General features: G+C 37.9%; 34 pseudogenes; all 34 read left to right on the top strand.

Moving 5' to 3' along the window:
* The first annotated feature begins 158 nt into the window (after window positions 1-158).
* LOC124346657 lies at window positions 159-277 on the top strand (annotated as a pseudogene).
* Window positions 278-561: 284 nt separating this feature from the next.
* On the top strand, window positions 562-680 carry LOC124345338 (annotated as a pseudogene).
* A 284-nt stretch (window positions 681-964) lies between these two features.
* Window positions 965-1,083, top strand: LOC124346157 (annotated as a pseudogene).
* A 284-nt stretch (window positions 1,084-1,367) lies between these two features.
* LOC124345504 lies at window positions 1,368-1,486 on the top strand (annotated as a pseudogene).
* A 284-nt stretch (window positions 1,487-1,770) lies between these two features.
* LOC124346668 lies at window positions 1,771-1,889 on the top strand (annotated as a pseudogene).
* Window positions 1,890-2,173: 284 nt separating this feature from the next.
* Window positions 2,174-2,292, top strand: LOC124344928 (annotated as a pseudogene).
* Window positions 2,293-2,576: 284 nt separating this feature from the next.
* On the top strand, window positions 2,577-2,695 carry LOC124345722 (annotated as a pseudogene).
* Window positions 2,696-2,978: 283 nt separating this feature from the next.
* Window positions 2,979-3,097, top strand: LOC124345746 (annotated as a pseudogene).
* A 284-nt stretch (window positions 3,098-3,381) lies between these two features.
* On the top strand, window positions 3,382-3,500 carry LOC124346019 (annotated as a pseudogene).
* A 284-nt stretch (window positions 3,501-3,784) lies between these two features.
* Window positions 3,785-3,903, top strand: LOC124345582 (annotated as a pseudogene).
* A 283-nt stretch (window positions 3,904-4,186) lies between these two features.
* Window positions 4,187-4,305, top strand: LOC124345747 (annotated as a pseudogene).
* Window positions 4,306-4,589: 284 nt separating this feature from the next.
* Window positions 4,590-4,708, top strand: LOC124344929 (annotated as a pseudogene).
* Window positions 4,709-4,992: 284 nt separating this feature from the next.
* Window positions 4,993-5,111, top strand: LOC124345723 (annotated as a pseudogene).
* Window positions 5,112-5,394: 283 nt separating this feature from the next.
* On the top strand, window positions 5,395-5,513 carry LOC124345748 (annotated as a pseudogene).
* Window positions 5,514-5,797: 284 nt separating this feature from the next.
* LOC124346020 lies at window positions 5,798-5,916 on the top strand (annotated as a pseudogene).
* Window positions 5,917-6,200: 284 nt separating this feature from the next.
* Window positions 6,201-6,319, top strand: LOC124344930 (annotated as a pseudogene).
* Window positions 6,320-6,602: 283 nt separating this feature from the next.
* On the top strand, window positions 6,603-6,721 carry LOC124345749 (annotated as a pseudogene).
* Window positions 6,722-7,005: 284 nt separating this feature from the next.
* LOC124344825 lies at window positions 7,006-7,124 on the top strand (annotated as a pseudogene).
* Window positions 7,125-7,408: 284 nt separating this feature from the next.
* Window positions 7,409-7,527, top strand: LOC124346680 (annotated as a pseudogene).
* A 284-nt stretch (window positions 7,528-7,811) lies between these two features.
* Window positions 7,812-7,930, top strand: LOC124344931 (annotated as a pseudogene).
* Window positions 7,931-8,213: 283 nt separating this feature from the next.
* Window positions 8,214-8,332, top strand: LOC124344933 (annotated as a pseudogene).
* A 284-nt stretch (window positions 8,333-8,616) lies between these two features.
* On the top strand, window positions 8,617-8,735 carry LOC124346021 (annotated as a pseudogene).
* Window positions 8,736-9,019: 284 nt separating this feature from the next.
* LOC124344934 lies at window positions 9,020-9,138 on the top strand (annotated as a pseudogene).
* A 283-nt stretch (window positions 9,139-9,421) lies between these two features.
* Window positions 9,422-9,540, top strand: LOC124345750 (annotated as a pseudogene).
* Window positions 9,541-9,824: 284 nt separating this feature from the next.
* Window positions 9,825-9,943, top strand: LOC124344935 (annotated as a pseudogene).
* Window positions 9,944-10,227: 284 nt separating this feature from the next.
* Window positions 10,228-10,346, top strand: LOC124346023 (annotated as a pseudogene).
* A 284-nt stretch (window positions 10,347-10,630) lies between these two features.
* LOC124344936 lies at window positions 10,631-10,749 on the top strand (annotated as a pseudogene).
* A 283-nt stretch (window positions 10,750-11,032) lies between these two features.
* Window positions 11,033-11,151, top strand: LOC124345751 (annotated as a pseudogene).
* A 284-nt stretch (window positions 11,152-11,435) lies between these two features.
* Window positions 11,436-11,554, top strand: LOC124344937 (annotated as a pseudogene).
* Window positions 11,555-11,838: 284 nt separating this feature from the next.
* LOC124345610 lies at window positions 11,839-11,957 on the top strand (annotated as a pseudogene).
* A 284-nt stretch (window positions 11,958-12,241) lies between these two features.
* LOC124345611 lies at window positions 12,242-12,360 on the top strand (annotated as a pseudogene).
* A 284-nt stretch (window positions 12,361-12,644) lies between these two features.
* On the top strand, window positions 12,645-12,763 carry LOC124345612 (annotated as a pseudogene).
* A 284-nt stretch (window positions 12,764-13,047) lies between these two features.
* On the top strand, window positions 13,048-13,166 carry LOC124346692 (annotated as a pseudogene).
* A 284-nt stretch (window positions 13,167-13,450) lies between these two features.
* On the top strand, window positions 13,451-13,569 carry LOC124345373 (annotated as a pseudogene).
* Window positions 13,570-13,655: the final 86 nt, after the last annotated feature.

The following is a 13,655-nucleotide window of genomic DNA, read 5'->3' on the forward strand; positions in this document are numbered from 1 at the left end:
ATTCTGGATGAATTCCATTGAGAGTTTTTCAAAGTTTATCGCGTTTTTTTATTCGCGATGATTACCAGTCCGAATTCAATGAACAAACATTTCAATCACTTTGAAGTAATTTTCTATTCATCCATTGGGACTGGGAGGGTAAATTTTCATTTTTGAATGTCAACGGCCATATCACGTAGAACGCACCTGGTCTCGTCAGCTCCCAGAAGTTAAGTTACGTCGAGTCCCGTTAGTACTTGGAAGGGTGACCGCTTGGGAATACGGGATGTCGTTGGCGATGAATAGTTTGTTTTCAATAACAAATTTCTTGAAATTTTTTTTCAATCACGATGGTTACCAGTCCAAATTCGTAGATCAAAAATTTCAATGACACAGGGATAGGTTCAATTCATCTATAGGAATGATTCTGGATGAATTCCATTGAGAGTTTTTCAAAGTTTATCGCGTTTTTTTATTCGCGATGATTACCAGTCCGAATTCAATGAACAAACATTTCAATCACTTTGAAGTAATTTTCTATTCATCCATTGGGAATGGGAGGGTAAATTTTCATTTTTGAATGTCAACGGCCATATCACGTAGAACGCACCTGGTCTCGTCAGCTCCCAGAAGTTAAGTTACGTCGAGTCCCAATACTACTTGGAAGGGTGACCGCTTGGGAATACGGGATGTCGTTGGCGATGAATAGTTTGTTTTCAATAACAAATTTCTTGAAATTTTTTTTCAATCACGATGGTTACCAGTCCAAATTCGTAGATCAAAAATTTCAATGACACAGGGATAGGTTCAATTCATCTATAGGAATGATTCTGGATGAATTCCATTGAGAGTTTTTCAAAGTTTATCGCGTTTTTTTATTCGCGATGATTACCAGTCCGAATTCAATGAACAAACATTTCAATCACTTTGAAGTAGTTTTCTATTCATCCATTGGGACTGGGAGGGTAAATTTTCATTTTTGAATGTCAACGGCCATATCACGTAGAACGCACCTGGTCTCGTCAGCTCCAAGAAGTTAAGTTACGTCGAGTCCCGTTAGCACTTGGAAGGGTGACCGCTTGGGAATACGGAATGTTGTTGGCGATGAATAGTTTGTTTTCAATAACAAATTTCTTGAAATTTTTTTTCAATCACGATGGTTACCAGTCCAAATTCGTAGATCAAAAATTTCAATGACACAGGGATAGGTTCAATTCATCTATAGGAATGATTCTGGATGAATTCCATTGAGAGTTTTTCAAAGTTTATCGCGTTTTTTTATTCGCGATGATTACCAGTCCGAATTCAATGAACAAACATTTCAATCACTTTGAAGTGATTTTCTGTTCATCCATTGGGACTGGGATGGTAAATTTTCATTTTTGAATCTCAACGGCCATATCACGTAGAACGCACCTGGTCTCGTCAGCTCCCAGAAGTAAAGTTACGTCGAGTCCCGTTAGTACTTGGAAGGGTGACCGCTTGGGAATACGGGATGTCGTTGGCGATGAATAGTTTGCTTTCAATAACAAATTTCTTGAAATTTTTTTTCAATCACGATGGTTACCAGTCCAAATTCGTAGATCAAAAATTTCAATGACACTGGGATAGGTTCAATTCATCTATAGGAATGATTCTGGATGAATTCCATGGAGAGTTTTTCAAAGTTTATCGCGTTTTTTTATTCGCGATGGTTACCAGTCCGAATTCAATGAACAAACATTTCAATCACTTTGAAGTGATTTTCTATTCATCCATTGGGATTGGGAGGGTAAATTTTCATTTTGGAATGTCAACGGCCATATCACGTAGAACGCACCTGGTCTCGTCAGCTCCCAGAAGTTAAGTTACGTCGAGTCCCGTTAGTACTTGGAAGGGTGACCGCTTGGGAATACGGGATGTCGTTGGCGATGAATAGTTTGTTTTCAATAACAAATTTCTTGAAATTTTTTTTCAATCACGATGGTTACCAGTCCAAATTCGTAGATCAAAAATTTCAATGACACAGGGATAGGTTCAATTCATCTATAGGAATGATTCTGGATGAATTCCATTGAGAGTTTTTCAAAGTTTATCGCGTTTTTTTATTCGCGATGGTTACCAGTCCGAATTCAATGAACAAACATTTCAATCACTTTGAAGTGATTTTCTATTCATCCATTGGGACTGGGAGGGTAAATTTTCATTTTTGAATGTCAACGGCCATATCACGTAGAACGCACCTGGTCTCGTCAGCTCCCAGAAGTTAAGTTACGTCGAGTCCCGTTAGTACTTGGAAGGGTGACCGCTTGGGAATACGGAATGTCGTTGGCGATGAATAGTTTGTTTTCAATAACAAATTTCTTTAAATTTTTTTTCAATCACGATGGTTACCAGTCCAAATTCGTAGATCAAAAATTTCAATGACACAGGGATAGGTTCAATTCATCTATAGGAATGATTCTGGATGAATTCCATTGAGAGTTTTTCAAAGTTTATCGCGTTTTTTTATTCGCGATGATTACCAGTCCGAATTCAATGAACAAACATTTCAATCACTTTGAAGTAATTTTCTATTCATCCATTGGGACTGGGATGGTAAATTTTCATTTTTGAATCTCAACGGCCATATCACGTAGAACGCACCTGGTCTCGTCAGCTCCCAGAAGTTAAGTTACGTCGAGTCCCGTTAGTACTTGGAAGGGTGACCGCTTGGGAATACGGAATGTCGTTGGCGATGAATAGTTTGTTTTCAATAACAAATTTCTTGAAATTTTTTTCAATCACGATGGTTACCAGTCCAAATTCGTAGATCAAAAATTTCAATGACACAGGGATAGGTTCAATTCATCTATAGGAATGATTCTGGATGAATTCCATTGAGAGTTTTTCAAAGTTTATCGCGTTTTTTTATTCGCGATGATTACCAGTCCGAATTCAATGAACAAACATTTCAATCACTTTGAAGTAATTTTCTATTCATCCATTGGGACTGGGAGGGTAAATTTTCATTTTTGAATGTCAACGGCCATATCACGTAGAACGCACCTGGTCTCGTCAGCTCCCAGAAGTTAAGTTACGTCGAGTCCCGTTAATACTTGGAAGGGTGACCGCTTGGGAATACGGAATGTCGTTGGCGATGAATAGTTTGTTTTCAATAACAAATTTCTTGAAATTTTTTTTCAATCACGATGGTTACCAGTCCAAATTCGTAGATCAAAAATTTCAATGACACAGGGATAGGTTCAATTCATCTATAGGAATGATTCTGGATGAATTCCATTGAGAGTTTTTCAAAGTTTATCGCGTTTTTTTATTCGCGATGGTTACCAGTCCGAATTCAATGAACAAACATTTCAATCACTTTGAAGTGATTTTCTATTCATCCATTGGGACTGGGAGGGTAAATTTTCATTTTTGAATGTCAACGGCCATATCACGTAGAACGCACCTGGTCTCGTCAGCTCCCAGAAGTTAAGTTACGTCGAGTCCCGTTAGCATTTGGAAGGGTGACCGCTTGGGAATACGGAATGTTGTTGGCGATGAATAGTTTGTTTTCAATAACAAATTTCTTGAAATTTTTTTTCAATCACGATGGTTACCAGTCCAAATTCGTAGATCAAAAATTTCAATGACACAGGGATAGGTTCAATTCATCTATAGGAATGATTCTGGATGAATTCCATTGAGAGTTTTTCAAAGTTTATCGCGTTTTTTTATTCGCGATGATTACCAGTCCGAATTCAATGAACAAACATTTCAATCACTTTGAAGTAATTTTCTATTCATCCATTGGGACTGGGATGGTAAATTTTCATTTTTGAATTTCAACGGCCATATCACGTAGAACGCACCTGGTCTCGTCAGCTCCCAGAAGTTAAGTTACGTCGAGTCCCGTTAGTACTTGGAAGGGTGACCGCTTGGGAATACGGAATGTCGTTGGCGATGAATAGTTTGTTTTCAATAACAAATTTCTTGAAATTTTTTTCAATCACGATGGTTACCAGTCCAAATTCGTAGATCAAAAATTTCAATGACACAGGGATAGGTTCAATTCATCTATAGGAATGATTCTGGATGAATTCCATTGAGAGTTTTTCAAAGTTTATCGCGTTTTTTTATTCGCGATGGTTACCAGTCCGAATTCAATGAACAAACATTTCAATCACTTTGAAGTAATTTTCTATTCATCCATTGGGACTGGGAGAGTAAATTTTCATTTTTGAATGTCAACGGCCATATCACGTAGAACGCACCTGGTCTCGTCAGCTCCCAGAAGTTAAGTTACGTCGAGTCCCGTTAATACTTGGAAGGGTGACCGCTTGGGAATACGGAATGTCGTTGGCGATGAATAGTTTGTTTTCAATAACAAATTTCTTGAAATTTTTTTTCAATCACGATGGTTACCAGTCCAAATTCGTAGATCAAAAATTTCAATGACACAGGGATAGGTTCAATTCATCTATAGGAATGATTCTGGATGAATTCCATTGAGAGTTTTTCAAAGTTTATCGCGTTTTTTTATTCGCGATGGTTACCAGTCCGAATTCAATGAACAAACATTTCAATCACTTTGAAGTGATTTTCTATTCATCCATTGGGACTGGGAGGGTAAATTTTCATTTTTGAATGTCAACGGCCATATCACGTAGAACGCACCTGGTCTCGTCAGCTCCCAGAAGTTAAGTTACGTCGAGTCCCGTTAGTACTTGGAAGGGTGACCGCTTGGGAATACGGAATGTCGTTGGCGATGAATAGTTTGTTTTCAATAACAAATTTCTTTAAATTTTTTTTCAATCACGATGGTTACCAGTCCAAATTCGTAGATCAAAAATTTCAATGACACAGGGATAGATTCAATTCATCTATAGGAATGATTCTGGATGAATTCCATTGAGAGTTTTTCAAAGTTTATCGCGTTTTTTTATTCGCGATGATTACCAGTCCGAATTCAATGAACAAACATTTCAATCACTTTGAAGTAATTTTCTATTCATCCATTGGGACTGGGATGGTAAATTTTCATTTTTGAATCTCAACGGCCATATCACGTAGAACGCACCTGGTCTCGTCAGCTCCCAGAAGTTAAGTTACGTCGAGTCCCGTTAGTACTTGGAAGGGTGACCGCTTGGGAATACGGAATGTCGTTGGCGATGAATAGTTTGTTTTCAATAACAAATTTCTTGAAATTTTTTTCAATCACGATGGTTACCAGTCCAAATTCGTAGATCAAAAATTTCAATGACACAGGGATAGGTTCAATTCATCTATAGGAATGATTCTGGATGAATTCCATTGAGAGTTTTTCAAAGTTTATCGCGTTTTTTTATTCGCGATGATTACCAGTCCGAATTCAATGAACAAACATTTCAATCACTTTGAAGTAATTTTCTATTCATCCATTGGGACTGGGAGGGTAAATTTTCATTTTTGAATGTCAACGGCCATATCACGTAGAACGCACCTGGTCTCGTCAGCTCCCAGAAGTTAAGTTACGTCGAGTCCCGTTAATACTTGGAAGGGTGACCGCTTGGGAATACGGAATGTCGTTGGCGATGAATAGTTTGTTTTCAATAACAAATTTCTTGAAATTTTTTTTCAATCACGATGGTTACCAGTCCAAATTCGTAGATCAAAAATTTCAATGACACAGGGATAGGTTCAATTCATCTATAGGAATGATTCTGGATGAATTCCATTGAGAGTTTTTCAAAGTTTATCGCGTTTTTTTATTCGCGATGGTTACCAGTCCGAATTCAATGAACAAACATTTCAATCACTTTGAAGTGATTTTCTATTCATCCATTGGGACTGGGAGGGTAAATTTTCATTTTTGAATGTCAACGGCCATATCACGTAGAACGCACCTGGTCTCGTCAGCTCCCAGAAGTTAAGTTACGTCGAGTCCCGTTAGCATTTGGAAGGGTGACCGCTTGGGAATACGGAATGTTGTTGGCGATGAATAGTTTGTTTTCAATAACAAATTTCTTGAAATTTTTTTTCAATCACGATGGTTACCAGTCCAAATTCGTAGATCAAAAATTTCAATGACACAGGGATAGGTTCAATTCATCTATAGGAATGATTCTGGATGAATTCCATTGAGAGTTTTTCAAAGTTTATCGCGTTTTTTTATTCGCGATGATTACCAGTCCGAATTCAATGAACAAACATTTCAATCACTTTGAAGTAATTTTCTATTCATCCATTGGGACTGGGATGGTAAATTTTCATTTTTGAATGTCAACGGCCATATCACGTAGAACGCACCTGGTCTCGTCAGCTCCCAGAAGTTAAGTTACGTCGAGTCCCGTTAGTACTTGGAAGGGTGACCGCTTGGGAATACGGAATGTCGTTGGCGATGAATAGTTTGTTTTCAATAACAAATTTCTTGAAATTTTTTTCAATCACGATGGTTACCAGTCCAAATTCGTAGATCAAAAATTTCAATGACACAGGGATAGGTTCAATTCATCTATAGGAATGATTCTGGATGAATTCCATTGAGAGTTTTTCAAAGTTTATCGCGTTTTTTTATTCGCGATGGTTACCAGTCCGAATTCAATGAACAAACATTTCAATCACTTTGAAGTAATTTTCTATTCATCCATTGGGACTGGGAGAGTAAATTTTCATTTTTGAATGTCAACGGCCATATCACGTAGAACGCACCTGGTCTCGTCAGCTCCCAGAAGTTAAGTTACGTCGAGTCCCGTTAATACTTGGAAGGGTGACCGCTTGGGAATACGGAATGTCGTTGGCGATGAATAGTTTGTTTTCAATAACAAATTTCTTGAAATTTTTTTTCAATCACGATGGTTACCAGTCCAAATTCGTAGATCAAAAATTTCAATGACACAGGGATAGGTTCAATTCATCTATAGGAATGATTCTGGATGAATTGCATTGAGAGTTTTTCAAAGTTTATCGCGTTTTTTTATTCGCGATGATTACCAGTCCGAATTCAATGAACAAACATTTCAATCACTTTGAAGTGATTTTCTGTTCATCCATTGGGACTGGGATGGTAAATTTTCATTTTTGAATCTCAACGGCCATATCACGTAGAACGCACCTGGTCTCGTCAGCTCCCAGAAGTTAAGTTACGTCGAGTCCCGTTAGTACTTGGAAGGGTGACCGCTTGGGAATACGGGATGTCGTTGGCGATGAAGAGTTTGTTTTCAATAACAAATTTCTTTAAATTTTTTTTCAATCACGATGGTTACCAGTCCAAATTCGTAGATCAAAAATTTCAATGACACTGGGATAGGTTCAATTCATCTATAGGAATGATTCTGGATGAATTCCATTGAGAGTTTTTCAAAGTTTATCGCGTTTTTTTATTCGCGATGGTTACCAGTCCGAATTCAATGAACAAACATTTCAATCACTTTGAAGTGATTTTCTATTCATCCATTGGGACTGGGAGGGTAAATTTTCATTTTGGAATGTCAACGGCCATATCACGTAGAACGCACCTGGTCTCGTCAGCTCCCAGAAGTTAAGTTACGTCGAGTCCCGTTAGTACTTGGAAGGGTGACCGCTTGGGAATACGGGATGTCGTTGGCGATGAATAGTTTGTTTTCAATAACAAATTTCTTGAAATTTTTTTTCAATCACGATGGTTACCAGTCCAAATTCGTAGATCAAAAATTTCAATGACACAGGGATAGGTTCAATTCATCTATAGGAATGATTCTGGATGAATTCCATTGAGAGTTTTTCAAAGTTTATCGCGTTTTTTTATTCGCGATGATTACCAGTCCGAATTCAATGAACAAACATTTCAATCACTTTGAAGTAATTTTCTATTCATCCATTGGGACTGGGATGGTAAATTTTCATTTTTGAATGTCAACGGCCATATCACGTAGAACGCACCTGGTCTCGTCAGCTCCCAGAAGTTAAGTTACGTCGAGTCCCGTTAGTACTTGGAAGGGTGACCGCTTGGGAATACGGAATGTCGTTGGCGATGAATAGTTTGTTTTCAATAACAAATTTCTTGAAATTTTTTTCAATCACGATGGTTACCAGTCCAAATTCGTAGATCAAAAATTTCAATGACACAGGGATAGGTTCAATTCATCTATAGGAATGATTCTGGATGAATTCCATTGAGAGTTTTTCAAAGTTTATCGCGTTTTTTTATTCGCGATGGTTACCAGTCCGAATTCAATGAACAATCATTTCAATCACTTTGAAGTGATTTTCTATTCATCCATTGGGACTGGGAGGGTAAATTTTCATTTTTGAATGTCAACGGCCATATCACGTAGAACGCACCTGGTCTCGTCAGCTCCCAGAAGTTAAGTTACGTCGAGTCCCGTTAGTACTTGGAAGGGTGACCGCTTGGGAATACGGAATGTCGTTGGCGATGAATAGTTTGTTTTCAATAACAAATTTCTTGAAATTTTTTTTCAATCACGATGGTTACCAGTCCAAATTCGTAGATCAAAAATTTCAATGACACAGGGATAGGTTCAATTCATCTATAGGAATGATTCTGGATGAATTCCATTGAGAGTTTTTCAAAGTTTATCGCGTTTTTTTATTCGCGATGGTTACCAGTCCGAATTCAATGAACAAACATTTCAATCACTTTGAAGTGATTTTCTATTCATCCATTGGGACTGGGAGGGTAAATTTTCATTTTTGAATGTCAACGGCCATATCACGTAGAACGCACCTGGTCTCGTCAGCTCCCAGAAGTTAAGTTACGTCGAGTCCCGTTAGCATTTGGAAGGGTGACCGCTTGGGAATACGGAATGTTGTTGGCGATGAATAGTTTGTTTTCAATAACAAATTTCTTGAAATTTTTTTTCAATCACGATGGTTACCAGTCCAAATTCGTAGATCAAAAATTTCAATGACACAGGGATAGGTTCAATTCATCTATAGGAATGATTCTGGATGAATTCCATTGAGAGTTTTTCAAAGTTTATCGCGTTTTTTTATTCGCGATGATTACCAGTCCGAATTCAATGAACAAACATTTCAATCACTTTGAAGTAATTTTCTATTCATCCATTGGGACTGGGATGGTAAATTTTCATTTTTGAATGTCAACGGCCATATCACGTAGAACGCACCTGGTCTCGTCAGCTCCCAGAAGTTAAGTTACGTCGAGTCCCGTTAGTACTTGGAAGGGTGACCGCTTGGGAATACGGAATGTCGTTGGCGATGAATAGTTTGTTTTCAATAACAAATTTCTTGAAATTTTTTTCAATCACGATGGTTACCAGTCCAAATTCGTAGATCAAAAATTTCAATGACACAGGGATAGGTTCAATTCATCTATAGGAATGATTCTGGATGAATTCCATTGAGAGTTTTTCAAAGTTTATCGCGTTTTTTTATTCGCGATGATTACCAGTCCGAATTCAATGAACAAACATTTCAATCACTTTGAAGTAATTTTCTATTCATCCATTGGGACTGGGAGGGTAAATTTTCATTTTTGAATGTCAACGGCCATATCACGTAGAACGCACCTGGTCTCGTCAGCTCCCAGAAGTTAAGTTACGTCGAGTCCCGTTAATACTTGGAAGGGTGACCGCTTGGGAATACGGAATGTCGTTGGCGATGAATAGTTTGTTTTCAATAACAAATTTCTTGAAATTTTTTTTCAATCACGATGGTTACCAGTCCAAATTCGTAGATCAAAAATTTCAATGACACAGGGATAGGTTCAATTCATCTATAGGAATGATTCTGGATGAATTCCATTGAGAGTTTTTCAAAGTTTATCGCGTTTTTTTATTCGCGATGGTTACCAGTCCGAATTCAATGAACAATCATTTCAATCACTTTGAAGTGATTTTCTATTCATCCATTGGGACTGGGAGGGTAAATTTTCATTTTTGAATGTCAACGGCCATATCACGTAGAACGCACCTGGTCTCGTCAGCTCCCAGAAGTTAAGTTACGTCGAGTCCCGTTAGTACTTGGAAGGGTGACCGCTTGGGAATACGGAATGTCGTTGGCGATGAATAGTTTGTTTTCAATAACAAATTTCTTGAAATTTTTTTTCAATCACGATGGTTACCAGTCCAAATTCGTAGATCAAAAATTTCAATGACACAGGGATAGGTTCAATTCATCTATAGGAATGATTCTGGATGAATTCCATTGAGAGTTTTTCAAAGTTTATCGCGTTTTTTTATTCGCGATGGTTACCAGTCCGAATTCAATGAACAAACATTTCAATCACTTTGAAGTGATTTTCTATTCATCCATTGGGACTGGGAGGGTAAATTTTCATTTTTGAATGTCAACGGCCATATCACGTAGAACGCACCTGGTCTCGTCAGCTCCCAGAAGTTAAGTTACGTCGAGTCCCGTTAGCATTTGGAAGGGTGACCGCTTGGGAATACGGAATGTTGTTGGCGATGAATAGTTTGTTTTCAATAACAAATTTCTTGAAATTTTTTTTCAATCACGATGGTTACCAGTCCAAATTCGTAGATCAAAAATTTCAATGACACAGGGATAGGTTCAATTCATCTATAGGAATGATTCTGGATGAATTCCATTGAGAGTTTTTCAAAGTTTATCGCGTTTTTTTATTCGCGATGATTACCAGTCCGAATTCAATGAACAAACATTTCAATCACTTTGAAGTAATTTTCTATTCATCCATTGGGACTGGGATGGTAAATTTTCATTTTTGAATGTCAACGGCCATATCACGTAGAACGCACCTGGTCTCGTCAGCTCCCAGAAGTTAAGTTACGTCGAGTCCCGTTAGTACTTGGAAGGGTGACCGCTTGGGAATACGGAATGTCGTTGGCGATGAATAGTTTGTTTTCAATAACAAATTTCTTGAAATTTTTTTCAATCACGATGGTTACCAGTCCAAATTCGTAGATCAAAAATTTCAATGACACAGGGATAGGTTCAATTCATCTATAGGAATGATTCTGGATGAATTCCATTGAGAGTTTTTCAAAGTTTATCGCGTTTTTTTATTCGCGATGATTACCAGTCCGAATTCAATGAACAAACATTTCAATCACTTTGAAGTAATTTTCTATTCATCCATTGGGACTGGGAGGGTAAATTTTCATTTTTGAATGTCAACGGCCATATCACGTAGAACGCACCTGGTCTCGTCAGCTCCCAGAAGTTAAGTTACGTCGAGTCCCGTTAATACTTGGAAGGGTGACCGCTTGGGAATACGGAATGTCGTTGGCGATGAATAGTTTGTTTTCAATAACAAATTTCTTGAAATTTTTTTTCAATCACGATGGTTACCAGTCCAAATTCGTAGATCAAAAATTTCAATGACACAGGGATAGGTTCAATTCATCTATAGGAATGATTCTGGATGAATTCCATTGAGAGTTTTTCAAAGTTTATCGCGTTTTTTTATTCGCGATGGTTACCAGTCCGAATTCAATGAACAATCATTTCAATCACTTTGAAGTGATTTTCTATTCATCCATTGGGACTGGGAGGGTAAATTTTCATTTTTGAATGTCAACGGCCATATCACGTAGAACGCACCTGGTCTCGTCAGCTCCCAGAAGTTAAGTTACGTCGAGTCCCGTTAGTACTTGGAAGGGTGACCGCTTGGGAATACGGAATGTCGTTGGCGATGAATAGTTTGTTTTCAATAACAAATTTCTTGAAATTTTTTTTCAATCACGATGGTTACCAGTCCAAATTCGTAGATCAAAAATTTCAATGACACAGGGATAGGTTCAATTCATCTATAGGAATGATTCTGGATGAATTCCATTGAGAGTTTTTCAAAGTTTATCGCGTTTTTTTATTCGCGATGGTTACCAGTCCGAATTCAATGAACAAACATTTCAATCACTTTGAAGTGATTTTCTATTCATCCATTGGGACTGGGAGGGTAAATTTTCATTTTTGAATGTCAACGGCCATATCACGTAGAACGCACCTGGTCTCGTCAGCTCCCAGAAGTTAAGTTACGTCGAGTCCCGTTAGTACTTGGAAGGGTGACCGGTTGGGAATACGGAATGTCGTTGGCGATGAATAGTTTGTTTTCAATAACAAATTTCTTGAAATATTTTTTCAATCACGATGGTTACCAGTCCAAATTCGTAGATCAAAAATTTCAATGACACAGGGATAGGTTCAATTCATCTATAGGAATGATTCTGGATGAATTCCATTGAGAGTTTTTCAAAGTTTATCGCGTTTTTTTATTCGCGATGGTTACCAGTCCGAATTCAATGAACAAACATTTCAATCACTTTGAAGTGATTTTCTATTCATCCATTGGGACTGGGAGGGTAAATTTTCATTTTTGAATGTCAACGGCCATATCACGTAGAACGCACCTGGTCTCGTCAGCTCCCAGAAGTTAAGTTACGTCGAGTCCCGTTAGTACTTGGAAGGGTGACCGGTTGGGAATACGGAATGTCGTTGGCGATGAATAGTTTGTTTTCAATAACAAATTTCTTGAAATATTTTTTCAATCACGATGGTTACCAGTCCAAATTCGTAGATCAAAAATTTCAATGACACAGGGATAGGTTCAATTCATCTATAGGAATGATTCTGGATGAATTCCATTGAGAGTTTTTCAAAGTTTATCGCGTTTTTTTATTCGCGATGGTTACCAGTCCGAATTCAATGAACAAACATTTCAATCACTTTGAAGTGATTTTCTATTCATCCATTGGGACTGGGAGGGTAAATTTTCATTTTTGAATGTCAACGGCCATATCACGTAGAACGCACCTGGTCTCGTCAGCTCCCAGAAGTTAAGTTACGTCGAGTCCCGTTAGTACTTGGAAGGGTGACCGGTTGGGAATACGGAATGTCGTTGGCGATGAATAGTTTGTTTTCAATAACAAATTTCTTGAAATATTTTTTCAATCACGATGGTTACCAGTCCAAATTCGTAGATCAAAAATTTCAATGACACAGGGATAGGTTCAATTCATCTATAGGAATGATTCTGGATGAATTCCATTGAGAGTTTTTCAAAGTTTATCGCGTTTTTTTATTCGCGATGGTTACCAGTCCGAATTCAATGAACAAACATTTCAATCACTTTGAAGTGATTTTCTATTCATCCATTGGGACTGGGAGGGTAAATTTTCATTTTTGAATGTCAACGGCCATATCACGTAGAACGCACCTGGTCTCGTCAGCTCCCAGAAGTTAAGTTACGTCGAGTCCCGTTAGTACTTGGAAGGGTGACCGCTTGGGAATACGGGATGTCGTTGGCGATGAATAGTTTGTTTTCAATAACAAATTTCTTGAAATTTTTTTTCAATCACGATGGTTACCAGTCCAAATTCGTAGATCAAAAATTTCAATGACACAGGGATAGGTTCAATTCATCTATAGGAATGATTCTGGATGAATTCCATTGAGAGTTTTTCAAAGTTTATCGCGTTTTTTTATTCGCGATGATTACCAGTCCGAATTCAATGAACAAACATTTCAATCACTTTGAAGTGATTTTCTGTTCATCCATTGGGACTGGGATGGTAAATTTTCATTTTTGAATCTCAACGGCCATATCACGTAGAACGCACCTGGTCTCGTCAGCTCTCAGAAGTTAAGTTACGTCGAGTCCCGTTAGTACTTGGAAGGGTGACCGCTTGGGAATACGGGATGTCGTTGGCGATGAAGAGTTTGTTTTCAATAACAAATTTCTTTAAATTTTTTTTCAATCACGATGGTTACCAGTCCAAATTCGTAGATCAAAAATT

Source organism: Daphnia pulicaria, chromosome 6 (genome assembly GCF_021234035.1).
Source record: "Daphnia pulicaria isolate SC F1-1A chromosome 6, SC_F0-13Bv2, whole genome shotgun sequence".
In the NCBI taxonomy this organism is placed as follows: Eukaryota; Metazoa; Arthropoda; class Branchiopoda; order Diplostraca; family Daphniidae; genus Daphnia; species Daphnia pulicaria.